Source organism: Pristiophorus japonicus, chromosome 24 (assembly GCF_044704955.1).
Source record: "Pristiophorus japonicus isolate sPriJap1 chromosome 24, sPriJap1.hap1, whole genome shotgun sequence".
In the NCBI taxonomy this organism is placed as follows: domain Eukaryota; kingdom Metazoa; phylum Chordata; class Chondrichthyes; family Pristiophoridae; genus Pristiophorus; species Pristiophorus japonicus.
In genome coordinates this window covers 600,804-614,780 of record NC_092000.1, presented here as the reverse complement: position 1 = coordinate 614,780, position 13,977 = coordinate 600,804, and the positions used below count along the sequence as shown (strand labels likewise).

General features: G+C 48.4%; 1 protein-coding gene across 3 annotated transcripts in view; it reads right to left on the bottom strand.

Annotated features, from left to right (window-relative positions):
* LOC139237862 (ral guanine nucleotide dissociation stimulator-like 1) overlaps window positions 1-13,977 on the bottom strand; it is a 95,939-nt gene that overhangs the window by 26,063 nt on the left and 55,899 nt on the right. The gene's annotated exons all lie outside the window — the stretch shown is intronic.

The following is a 13,977-nucleotide window of genomic DNA, read 5'->3' as shown; positions in this document are numbered from 1 at the left end:
TCCTGCAACCAAGACTCATTGCACTGTGTCTCCAACACATTATTTACCAAGTCTTGAAACTGTAGAATCTCTTCTGCCTTCCACCCTATCACAGACCTTTCCTTTTTATCTCCTCCCGCCTTTCCCCGCCTCTGTACTTGCTTAAAACTTATAACATTTTCCAGTTCTGACGAAAAGTCAATGATCTGAAATGTTAACTCGTTTCTCTCTCCACAGATTTTGCCTGATCTGCTGAGTATTTCCAGCATTTTCTGTTTATATAATTGTTTATTTGCTTATTGAGAAAGGATCTGGAAAGTAGGAATAGGTTAAGGTCATTTTCAGGCACAAAAGCAGCGGAGCACTGTCAGCACATGCCTGAAGCACCGCCAGGTCTCATTCCCATTATTTGGGCCTGTCGGCCCTTCCCAGGCAGTTCGCCCATTTCAAGTAGCTGAATTGTGGGCCATTTGCTTCACTGTCTGTGGCCCTGAGCAAAGGCCCGGGACCGATACATGGACTGTGGAGTTGTGGCAAGCTCTCCTGCTACTCGGGAGGCCCTGAGGTCGGTGAGTCGGGAGTTCGGGAGGCCCTGAGGTCGGCAAGTCGGGAGTTCGGGAGGCCCTGAGGTCGGCAAGTCGGGAGTTCGGGAGGCCACAGAGGTCAGTGAGTCGGGAGTTCGGGAGGCCCTGAGGTCGGCAAGTCGGGAGTTCGGGAGGCCCTGAGGTCGGCAAGTCGGGAGTTCGGGAGGCCACAGAGGTCGGTGAGTCGGGAGTTCGGGAGGCCCTGAGGTCGGCAAGTCGGGAGTTCGGGAGGCCCTGAGGTCGGCAAGTCGGGAGTTCGGGAGGCCCTGAGGTCGGTGAGTCGGGAGTTCGGGAGGCCACAGAGGTCGGTGAGGTGAGTTGGTGAGTAGCTCTCTTTTCTCTATTTCTTTTAAAGGAGAGTTTAAACTAGATAAGGCTAACTAGAGGGATGGCAGTGCAGCTCAGTCCCGTGGAGTGCACATCATGCGGCATGTGGGAAGTCCTGGATGTTTCGCGCAGCCCAGACAACCCTGTGTGCAGCAAGTGTCTCCAGATTCAACTGCTCGAGCTCCGCGTTTTGGAGCTGGAGCAATGGGTGGAGTCAATAAGATGCATCCACGAGGCTGAGAGCTACGTGGACAGCACGTTTCAGGAGGTGGTCACCCTGCAGCTTAAAGGCGTGCAGGTAGAGGGGGAGTGGGTGACCACCAGACACAGTAAGTGTGCTCGGCAGGTAGTGCAGGAGTCCCCCCCGTGAGTCCATCTCACTTTCAAACCGATATTCACTTCTGAGTATTGGTGAGGACGATGGTGCCTCTGGGGAATGCAGCCAGAGCCAATTCCAGGGCCCCACGGGCGGCTCAGCTGCACAGGGGGAGGGACAAAGAACACAAGGGCCCTAGTGATAGGGGATTCTGTAGTTAGGGGAACGGACAGGCCTTTCTGCGGCCGTAGACATGACTCACAAATGGTTTTGTGCCTTCCTGGTGCCAGGATCAAGGATGTCACAGAGCGGACACAGGGCATCCTGGGGGCACAGAGGGTAAACAGCTAGAGGTCGTGGTCCATCTCGGGACCAACGACATCGGTAAAATGAGGGATGAGATCCTACAGGAAGAATTTAGGGAGCTAGGAAGAAAATTAAAGAGTAAGACCTCAAAGGTAGTAATCTCTAGGTTTCTACCGGTGCCACTTGCTAATGAGTATAAGAATAGAAGGATAGCGAGGATGAACACGTGGCTGGAAAGTTGGTTTCGGAGGGAGGGCTTTAAATTCTTGAGGCATTGGGACCGCTTCTGGGGAAGATGGGAACTGTACAAACCGGAGGGGTTATACCTCAATAGCGCTGGGACCAATATCCTCGCGGGGAGTTTTGCTCGTGCTGTTGGGGAGAGTTTAAACTAACTTGGCAGGGGGATGGGAACCTGAGAATGAATCCAAAAGGGAAGGAAGTAAAGCAGAAGTTGGATAGCAAGAATCTAGAAAGCGAATCTGTAAGACAGAGGAAACAGGGTTCAGTATGTAGTAAGCAAGGGGGTCTTCCTGTGCTGAATGGTATATACTTTAATGCAAGGAGTATAGCGAATAAGGCAGATGAGCTAAGAGCACAGGTAGACACTTGGGAGTATGACATTATAGCCATTACAGAAACATGGCTGAAAGAGGGGCAGGTTTGGCAGATCAATATTCCTGGCTACAGGATAGTTAGACAAGATAAAGAGGGGGTAAAAAGGGCGGGGGGAGGTTGCAGTACTGATTAAAGAAACTATTACAGCGGTGAGGAGGGATGATATGTTAGAGAGATCATCAAATAAGGCCATATGGGTCGAATTGAAAAATAAAAAAGGGTCGATCACACTGCTGGGCGTGTATTATAGACCACCAAACAGTGGGAGGGAGATAGAGGAGCAAATATGTAGGCAAATTGCTGGGAAGTCTAAAAACCATAGGGTAGTAATAGTAGGGGATTTTAACTATCCAAATATTGATTGGGACAAATATTGTGAAGGTTATAGAGGGTGCAGAATTCTGGAGATGCATTCAAGAGAACTTTTTTAGTCAGTATGTAGCACGCCCAACACGAGAGGGGGCGGTCTTGGATTTAGTTTTGGGGAATGAAGCTGGGCAGGTTGAAGGGGTATTAGTGGGGGAGCACTTGGGTGCTAGTGATCATAATTCAGTCAGATTCAACTTGGTTATGAATAAGGACAAGGATAGGCCTGGAAAAGAAGTTCCGAATTGGGGAAAAGCTAACTTTGCTAAGTTAAGGAGCGCTTTGGCCATAGTGGACTGGAAACAGCTACTTGTGGGTAAATCAGTGTCGGAACAGTGGGAGGCATTCAAGGAGGAGATCCGGAATGCTCAGGCCAAACATGTGCCCTTAGAGAAAAAGGCTGGGAAAAATAATTCTAGACCCCCCTGGATGTCTAGGGACTTACAGGGGAGGATTAAGAAAAAAAGGGATGTTTATGTCATATATCAACGGCTAAATCCTTTAGAATCTTTAGAGGAATATAGAAAGTTAAGAGGCAAAATTAAAAATGATATTAGGAATGCTAAGAGAGAGCACGAGAAATTCTTGGCCAGTAAAATTAAAGAAAACCCTAAGATGTTCTATAAATACATTAAGAGTAAGAGGATAACTAAAGAAAGGGTAGGGCCTATTAGAGACCATGAGGGTAATCTTTGTGTAGAGGTGGAAGATTATTAAGGTTATAAGGTTATTAACGAATACTTTGCATCTGTTTTCACAAAGGAAAGGGGTAATGCAGATACTTCTATAGAGGAGGTGTGCGAACCTGGGGACTGGGAGAAATTTAGAACTCAGCAGAGGAGGACAAAGGGTTTGATTAGGGCAGGGAAAATGGAGTACGAGAAGAAGCTTGCAGGGAACATTAAGGTGGATTGCAAAAGTTTCTATAGGTATGTAAAGAGAAAAAGGTTAGTAAAGACAAACGTAGGTCCCCTGCAGTCAGAATCAGGGGAAGTCATAACGGGGAACAAAGAAATGGTAGACCAATTGAACAAGTACTTTAGTTCGGTATTCACTAAGGAGGACACAAACAACCTTCTGGATATAAAAGGGGTTAGAGGGTCTAGTAAGGAGGGGGAACTGAGGGAAATCTTTAATAGTCGGGAAATTGTGTTGGGGAAATTGATGGGATTGAAGGCCGATAAATCCCCAGGGCCTGATGGACTGCATCCCAGAGTACTTAAGGAGGTGGCCTTGGAAATAGCGGATGCATTGACAGTCATTTTCCAACATTCCATTGACTCTGGATCAGTTCCTATGGAGTGGAGGGTAGCCAATGTAACCCCACTTTTTAAAAAAGGAGGGAGAGAGAAAACAGGGAATTATAGACCGGTCAGCCTGACCTCAGTAGTGGGTAAAATGATGGAATCAATTATTAAGGATGTCATAGCAGTGCATCTGGAAAATGGTGACATGATAGGTCCAAGTCAGCATGGATTTGTGAAAGGGAAATCATGCTTGACAAATCTTCTGGAATTTTTTGAGGATGTTTCCAGTAAAGTGGACAAAGGAGAACCAGTTGATGTGGTATATTTGGACTTTCAGAAGGCTTTCGACAAGGTCCCACACAAGAGATTAATGTGCAAAGTTAAAGCACATGGGATTGGGGGTAGTGTGCTGACATGGATTGAGAACTGGTTGTCAGACAGGAAGCAAAGAGTAGGAGTAAACGGGTACTTTTCAGAATGGCAGGCAGTGACTAGTGGGGTGCCGCAAGGTTCTGTGCTGGGGCCCCAGCTGTTTACATTGTACATTAATGATTTAGACGAGGGGATTAAATGCAGTATCTCCAAATTTGCGGATGACACTAAGTTGGGTGGCAGTGTGAGCTGCGAGGAGGATGCTATTAGGCTGCAGAGTGACTTGGATAGGTTAGGTGAGTGGGCAAATGCATGGCAGATGAAGTATAATGTGGATAAATGTGAGATTATCCACTTTGGTGGTAAAAACAGAGAGACAGACTATTATCTGAATGGTGACAGATTAGGAAAAGGGAAGGTGCAACGAGACCTGGGTGTCATGGTACATCAGTCATTGAAGGTTGGCATGCAGGTACAGCAGGCGGTTAAGAAAGCAAATGGCATGTTGGCTTTCATAGCGAGGGGATTTGAATACAGGGGCAGGGAGGTGTTGCTACAGTTGTACAGGGCCTTGGTGAGGCCACACCTGGAGTATTGTGTACAGTTTTGGTCTCCTAACTTGAGGAAAGACATTCTTGCTATTGAGGGAGTGCAGCGAAGGTTCACCAGACTGATTCCCGGGATGGCGGGACTGACATATCAAGAAAGACTGGATCAACTGGGCTTGTATTCACTGTAGTTCAGAAGAATGAGAGGGGACTTCATAGAAACGTTTAAAATTCTGACGGGTTTAGACAGGTTAGATGCAGGAAGAATGTTCCCAATGTTGGGGAAGTCCAGAACCAGGGGTCACAGTCTGAGGATAAGGGGTAAGCCATTTAGGACCGAGATGAGGAGAAACTTCTTCACCCAGAGAGTGGTGAACCTGTGGAATTCTCTACCACAGAAAGTAGTTGAGGCCAATTCACTAAATATATTCAAAAGGGAGTTAGATGAAGTCCTTACTACTCGGGGGATCAAGGGTTATGGCGAGAAAGCAGGAAGGGGGTACTGAAGTTTCATGTTCAGCCATGAACTCATTGAATGGCGGTGCAGGCTAGAAGGGCTGAATGGCCTGCTCCTGCACCTATTTTCTATGTTTCTATATTCTGGATGAAATATATTGTGTTCCTAACACAGATGAGACTGCACATAGGGAGGGTAAAGTAACAGTGACCTCAGTCTTTAATAAGACACTCCAGAGTGAGGAACAGGCCTTAGGGGCCGGCTTATATACAGTGCGCCCAAGGGATGCTGGGATCCCTTGGGACTTCAGGGAATGAGCTCCCTGGTGGCGGAACATGGGAGTGCATGCTTTGCAGATACACAACATCACTCACCCCCCCAAAGTCAAAGTGAAAACTATTTACAAGGTGAGGCGGTCGGGAGCCTTTCTTTCCCTGGTGGGCCGCCTCGGTACAAATGTCTGTTCTGGTGTGTTGGCTGTGTCCTCGCTGGTCTGGCGTGTTGTTGGCCCTGCAGGGCTGCTTGGTGAGCCTGGCCTTGCTGGCCTGTTGGGCGTGATGGGTTCGATTTCCTGGTCCGGGGTGGTGTCGTTGATCCTTTGGGTGTGTGTTGTGGGCTCGAAAAAGGTGGTGTCTGCTGTGGGTTGTTCAGGACGGTCTGTGAACCGCAGCCTCGTTTGGTCCAGGTGCTTTCTGCAAATTTGTCCATTGTCTAGTTTGACTACAAATACCCTTTTCCCTTCTTTAGCTATCACCGTGCCCGCGATCCACTTGGGACCATGTCCATAGTTTAGCACATACACAGGGTCATTCAGATCAATTTCCCGTGACACAGTGGCACGACCATCGTTTACATTTTGTTGCTGCCGCCTGCTCTCTACCTGATCATGCAGGTTGGGGTGAACCAGCGAGAGTCTGGTTTTAAGTGTCCTTTTCATGAGTAGCTCAGCCGGGGGCACCCCTGTGAGTGAGTGGGGTCTCGTGCGGTAGCTGAGCAGTACTCGGGACAGACGGGTTTGGAGTGAGCCTTCTATGACTCGTTTAAGGCTGTGTTTGATGGTTTGTACTGCTCGCTCTGCCTGCCCATTGGAGGCTGGTTTAAACGGGGCCGAGGTGACATGTTTGATCCCATTGCGGGTCATGAATTCTTTAAATTCGGCACTGGTGAAACATGGCTCGTTGTCACTGACCAGTATGTCAGGCAGGCCGTGGGTGGCAAACATGGCCCTCAGGCTTTCAATGGTGGTGGTGGCGGTGCTTCCCGACATTATTTCACATTCAATCCATTTTGAAAAAGCATCCACCACCACCAGGAACATTTTACCGAGAAACGACATGGATCCTCGACCATGGTCTGGAGGGCCAGGACCACAAACTTAGTGGTGCCTCTCTGGGTGCGTTGCTCAACTGAGCACATAGGCTGCATTGCCGTACACAGGACTCTAAGTCAGAGTTGATACCGGGCCACCACACGTGGGCTGGCTATCGCTTTCATCATTACTATACCCGGGTGTGTGCTGTGGAGATCCGAGATGAACGTCTCCCTGCCCTTTTTTGGTAGCATTACGCGGTTAACCCACAACAGGCAGTCTGCCTGAATGGACAGCTCATCCTTTCGCCGCTGGAATGGCTTGATTAGCTCTTGCATTTCAACAGGGATGCCGGCCCAGCTCCCATGCAGTACACAGTTTTTTATTAGGGACAGCAGAGGATCTTGGTATTTTCAAATGCTTCCATGACCATCAACAAGTCTGCGGGCTGCGCCACCATCAACAAGTTTGCAGGCTGCACCATTTCCACCCCCGTGGTGGGCAATGGCAGCCGACTGAGAGCATCCGCACAGTTCTCGGTGCTTGGCCTGTGCTGGATGGTATAGTTATACGCTGATAGCGCGAGTGCCCACCTTTGTATGTGGGCTGAGGCATTACTATTTATCCCCTTGTTTTCAGCGAACAGGGCTGTGAGGGGCTTGTGATCGGTTTCCAGCTCAAATTTGAGGCCAAACAGGTATTGATGCATTTTCTTTACCCTGAACACACATGCTAATGCCTCTTTCTCAATCATGCTGTAGGCCCTCTCAGCCTTAGACAAGCTCCTGGAAGCATAGACGACAGGTTGCAACTTCCCCGCAACATTAGCTTGTTGTAATACACACCCGACTCCGTACGACGACACGTCACATGCTAGCACAAGTCTTTTACACGGGTTATACAATACAAGCAGCTTGTTGGAGCATTAAATGTTTCTGGCTTTCTCAAAAACAATTACTTGGTTTTTTTCCCATACCCAGTTCTCACCTTTGCGCAATAACACATGTAGGGTCTCTAAAAGGGTGCTTAACCCTGGTAGGAAGTTAACAAAATAGTTGAGGAGTCCCAGGAACGACCGCAGCTCCGTGAGGTTCTGTGGGCTGGGCATGTTCCTGATAGCCTCTGTCTTGGCGTCTGTGGGCCGAATGCCATCCGCCGCGATCTTTCTCCCCAAAAACTCACTTCTGTTGCCATGAAGACGCATTTCAACCTCTTCAGCCGCAGCCCTACACGATCCAGTTGCTGGAGGACCTCCTCCAGGTTTTGTAGGTGCTCGGCGGTGTCCCGACCCGTGACCAATATGTCGTCCTGAAAGACCACCGTGTGTGGTACCGACTTGAGTAGGCTCTCCATGTTTCTCTGGAAGATCGCCGCAGCCGACCGAATTCCAAACGGGCATCTGTTGTAGATGAACAGTCCCTTGAGCGTGTTGATGCAGGTGAGGCCCTCCGAAGACTCCTCCAGCTCTTGCGTCATGTAGGCCGAAGTCAGGTCGAGCTTGGTGAACATCTTGCCTCCTGCCAGCGTCGCAAATAGGTCGTCTGCCTTAGGTAGCAGGTATTGGTCCTGTAGCGAGAAACGATTAATAGTTACTTTATAATCGCCGCAAATCCTGACCGTGCCATCACTTTTGAGTACTGGAACAATCGGGCTGGCCCACTCGCTGAATTCCACTGGGGAGATGATGCCCTCGCATTGCAGCCTGTCCAGCTCGATTTCCACTCTCTCCCTCATCATGTGAGGTACCGCTCGCGCCTTGTGGTGAATGGGTCATGCCTCTGGGACCAAGTGGATCCACACCTTCGCCCCGGAAAAGCTTCCAATGCCTGGCTCAAAAAGGGAAGGAAATTTGTTGAGAACCTGGGTACATGAGGCTCATCGACATGTGATAGCGCTCGGAGGTCATCCCAGTTCCAGCAGATTTTGCCCAGCCAGCTCCTTCCAAGCAGTGTGGGGCCATCGCCCGGGACAATCCAGAGTGGCAGTTCGTGCACCGTGCAATCGTAGGTGACCTTGACCATGGCGCTGCCCAGGACAGTGATAAGCTCTTTGGTGTATGTTCTCAGTTTCGTGTGGATGGGGCTCAGGGCTGGTCTGAATGCCTTGTTGCACCACAGTCTCTCAAACGTCTTTTTACTCATGATGGATTGGCTAGCACCAGTGTCCAGTTCCATGGCTACGGGTAAGCCATTCAATTTTACGTTTAGCATTATAGGTGGACATTTCGTCGAAAATGTGTGCACCCCGTGTACTTCAGCATCTGCCTCCTCTGAGGCTCGAAATTGCTTTGATTCACCATGGACCGATCTTCCTCTGCCACATGGTAGTTAGCAGGTTTTGTAGAACTTGCAGCTTGTTTGCAGGCTTGTTGGAGGTGCCCCATTGTTCCACAGCTCTTGCAAACATACCCTTTGAAGTGGCATGAATAGGCTGAATGGAAGCCTCCACAACGCCAACAAGGTGTGATTTGCCTTGCATTCATCCTTTGTTGGGGACTCTGAGTCATCTGGGTCACCTGAGGCCTGCTGGCAGTTGCAGACTCGTGGTTTCTATCCTGTACATTTCTGCTCGCAAACACAGTTCCAGTTAATTTATGAACATTGCTAGCATTTGTGTGCTGAGAGATTTGTTTGGTGTTATCACTGGTGGACATAAACGCCTGTGCTATCGCAATGGCCTTACTGAGGGTCGGTGTCTCTACAGTCAAAAGTTTTCGGAGGATGGTCTCGTGGCCAATGCCCAGTACAAAAAAGTCTCTGAGCATTTGCTCCAGGTAGCCATCAAACTCACATTGTCCTGCAAGTCACTTTAGCTCGGCGACGTAGCTCGCCACTTCCTGACCTTCAGATCGCTGGCACGTGTAGAACCGATACCTCACCATCAGCACGCACTCCCTCGGGTTAAGATGCTCTCGAACCAGTGTACACAGCTCCTCATACGACTTATCTGTGGATTTCACCGGAGCCAGAAGATTCTTCATGAGGCTGTAGGTCGGTGCCCCGCAGACTGTGAGGAGGACCGCTCTCCTTTTTGCAGCGCTTCCTTCTCCGTCCAGCTTTTTGGCTACAAAGTACTGGTCTAGCCGTTCGACATAGGCTTCCCAGTCCTCACCCTCCGAGAACTTCTCCAGGATGCCCACAGTTTGCTGCATCTTTGCATTGGATTCGTATACTCGTCGCCAGTTGTTGTGTTCCTAACACAGATGAGGCTGCACACAGGGAGGTTAAAGTAACAGTGACCTCAGTCTTTATTAAGACATTCCAGGGTGAGGAACAGGCCTTAGGGGCCGGCTTATATCCAGTGCTCCCAAGGGATGCTGGGATCCCTTGGGACTTCAGGGGATGAGCTCCCTGGTGGCGGAACATGGGAGTGCATGCTTTACAGATACACAACAAAATAAATATAGTGAGAGAGGAAGTATTAAGGGGTTGAGCAGCTTTGAAAGTAGATAAGTCCCCAGGCCCGGATGAAATGCATCCCAGGCTGTTGAGCGAAGTAAAAGAGGAAATAGCAGAGGTCTTGACCATCATTTTCCAGTCCTCTTTGGATCTGGGCATGGTGTCAGAGGATTGGAGGACTGTGAATATAGTACCCTTGTTTAAGAAGGGAGAAAGGGATAGGCCGAGTAATTACAGGCCTGTCAGCCTAACCTCAGTGGTGGGAAAATTATTGGGAAAAATCCTGAAAGACAGGATAAATCTGCATTTGGATAGGCAAGGATTAATTAGGGACGGTCAGCACGGATTTGTTAAGGGAAGATCGTGTTTGACTAATTTGATTTAATTTTTTGAGGAGCTAAGAGGGTCGATGAGGGTAGTGCGTACGATGTAGTATATATGGACTTTAGTAAGGCTTTTGATAAGATCCCACATGGTAGACTGGTCGTGAAGGTTAAAGCCCATGGGATCCAGGGCAAAGTGGCAAGTTGGATCCAAAATTGGCTCGGAGGTAGGAAGCAAAGGTTAATGATTGATGGATGTTTTTGTGACTGGAAGGATGTTTCCAGTGGGGTTCCGCAGGGCTCAGTACTGGGTCCCTTGCTTTTTGTGGTATATATCAACGATTTAGATTTGAATATAGGGAGTATGATTAAGAAGTTTGCAGACAACACTAAAATTGATTGTGTGGTTGATAATGAAGAGGAAAGTCATGGGCTGCAGGAGGATATCAATCTACTGGTCAGATGGGCAGAGCAGTGGCAAATGGAATTTAATTCAGCGAAGTGTGAGGTGATGCACTTTTGGAGGGCTAATAAGGAAAGGGTATACACATTAAGCAGTAGGCCACTTAATAGTGTTGATGAACAAAGGGACTTTGGAGTGCTTGTCCACAGATCCCTGAAAGTAGCAGGCCAGGTGGATAAGGTGGTTAAGAAGACATACGGAATGCTTGCCTTTATTGGCCGAGGCATAGAATACAAGAGCAGGGAGGTTATGCTTAAATTGTATAATACTTTGGTTAGGCCACAGCTGGAGTACTGCATGCAGTTCTGGTCGCCGTATTATAGAAAGAATGTGATTGCACTAGAGAGGGTGCAGAGGAGATTTACTAGGATGCTGCCTGGAATGGAGAATCTTAGTTATGAGGACAGATTGGATAGGCTGGGTTTGTTCTCATTGAAACAGAGGAGATTGAGAGGAGACCTCATTGAGGTGTACAAAATATTGAGGGGCCTGGACGTAGTGGATAATAAGGGTCTATTTCCATTGGTGGAGGGGTCTATTACGAGGGGGCATAGTTTTAAGGTGGTTGGTGGAAGGTTTAGAGGGGATTTGAGGGGGGCTTCTTTACACAGAGGGTTGTGGGGATCTGGAACTCGCTGCCTGGAAGAGAGGTGGATGAGAAAACCCTCACCACTTTTAAGAGATGGTTGGATGAGCACTTAAAGTGCAGTAACCTGCAGGGTTACAGACCTAGAGCTGGTAATTGGGATTAGACTGGATGGCCTTTTGTTGGACGGCGCAGATATAATGGTAAGTACTGCAGGGAATAGAATACGGCCAGGGGGATCTCCTGGACCAGTGTCGATCGCCTGGATGGGTCAGAGAGGAATTTTCCCAGATTTTTTCTCCCTAAATTGGCCTGGGTTTTTAATCAGGTTTTTGCCTCTCCCAGGAGATCACATGGCTCCAGTTTGGGTGGAGTGTAGAATGTTTCAGTATAAGGGGTGTCGCAGTTGTGTGGGGCGGACTGGTTGGGCTGGGTGCTCTTTGCCTTTCCGTCATTGTTCATGGGTTTATATGTAACCTTCAGGGCTGCTGACCGAGGGCCGTGTGGCTCTTTGTCGGCCGGTGCGGACACGATGGGCCGAAATGGCCCCCTTCTGCGCAGTAAATTTCTATGTTTCTATATTTCTACTCCGAACACGAATCCTGAAGACTCAGAAGCTGCTCCACTGATCGGAGTTAAGCAGATAGCTCGTAAAACAGGTATCATATGTACAGGACATAACCCCTGTTTTAGGCAGCTACCAAGGATAAACAAACAAGGAGGCCATCTGGCCCATCATGTCTGTGCTGGCTCTTTGCTAGAGCAGTCAAAACTAATTCCATTGCCTTCAATCTTCCTCTGCTTCAAATATTGATCTAATTTTCCCTTAAAAGATGCCTCAACCACTCCCTGTTTCAAAGCACCAATCACGCTCTGTGTAAAGATTTCTCTCCTAACCCTCTCGTCACCAACTCACCCGACCAGAGGAAATAGCCGTTCCCCAGACACTATCAAAACTCTTGATAATCTTAAAATCTGAATTAAATTTCCTCTCCGCCTTCTCTGCTCCAGTGGAAACAGTTCCAGTATCTCCGGTCTCTCCTCATAACTACAATTTCCCATTCCTGGCATCGCCCTGGCGAATCGCCTATGGAGTTAGTCAATGGAGCCAGCAGGGTTCTCGCGGCACGGTATCCTCTGCCCCCGTAAGCTTGCCTATCTGACCCCCTCAGGTGCCAAGTATAAGGGCATACCCAACGACCCACCCATCATGGTGTTGGCACCACCAATCTGTTCTTCCTAATTACGTAAATGGTGCTAATTAGAGGAATATTGGGATCATTCTCATCACCTTAATGTTGAGACTGAAGGTCGTAACCCAGATAACTGAGTGATAAATACACTCTCTGTTGTGGTACTGAGTCATATAGCCCAGAAAAATGGCCCGGATGAAATGTATTCAAGGCTATTAAGAGAAGCAATAGAGGAAATAGCAGAGGCTCTGACGATCATTTTTCAATCCTCTTTGGCTACAGGTGTGGTGTCGGAGGACTGCTAATGTTGTACTGTTGTTTAAGAAGAAAGAAAGGGATAGACTGAGTAATTGCAGGTCAGTCAGCCTAACCTCAGTGGTGGGAAAATTATTGGAAAAAATTCTGAGTGACAGAATAAATCTTCATTTAGACAGTCAGCATGGATTTGTTAAGGGAAGGTCGTGTCTGATTAACTTGATTGAATTTTTTGAGGGGGTAACCAGGAGGGTCGATGAGGGCAGTGTATATGATGTAGTGTATATGGATTTTAGCAAGGCTTTTGATAAAGTCCCACATGGCAGACTGGTCACGACAGTAAAAGCCCATGGGATCCAGGGCAAAGTGACAAGTTGGATCCAAAATTGGCTCAGAGGCAGGAAGCAAAAAGTAATGGTTGATGGGTGTTTTTGTGATGGTGGGGTTCCACAGGGCTCAGTGCTGGGTCCCTTGCTTTTTGTGGTACAGGTTGACCGTCTGAAATCCGGAGTTCCGAAATTTGGGATGTTCCGGAATCCGGACACCGGGCTGATCCGTGTGAGGTCGTCCGGAATCCTGAAAAAGTTCCAAAATCCTGACTTTTTTTTTTAAACCGATTCCCACTGCAAGTTGGGCCCAGGGAGGGGGAAAAACGCCCCCTCCAAAATTCCCCCAAATAAAAATTCACAAAATCCTTATCTACTAAATCTACAAAGAATTTTAAAAAAAAGAAACTTTAACTTACCTTTTTTGCAGGTATTCAACGCAGGTTTTTCCCGGCCGGCGATGCTATCGAACCCGAAACAGCTGATCCCTGACCTGGAACTGCCGCTCCGTCGCTGACCCGCTCCACTGTTGACCCCCCCCCACCCCACACTCCGCCACCGACCTCTTCTCCACCCGCCCCCCCCCCATCACACTCCGCCATCGACACCCCCACCCTTACCTCGGCCCAGCCCATTTCCGGATTCAGAACATTGGAAAGAAGTTCTGAAATCCAGAAATACCCAAAATCGGGAACGGCCTCAGTCCCAAGGTTTCCGGATATCGGACGCTCTGCCTGCATACATCAATGATTTGGACTTGAATGTAGGGGGTATGATTAAGAAGTTTGCAGATGATACAAAAATTGGCTGTGTGGTTGATAATGAAGAAGAAAGCTGTAGACTGCAGGAAGATATCGATGAACTGGTCAGGTGGGCAGAACAGTAGCAAATGGAATTCAATCCAAAGAAGTGTGAGGTAATGCATTTGGGGAGGGCTAACAAGGCGAGGGAATACACATTAAATGGTAGGTCACTGAGAAGTGTAGAGGAACAAAGGGACCTGG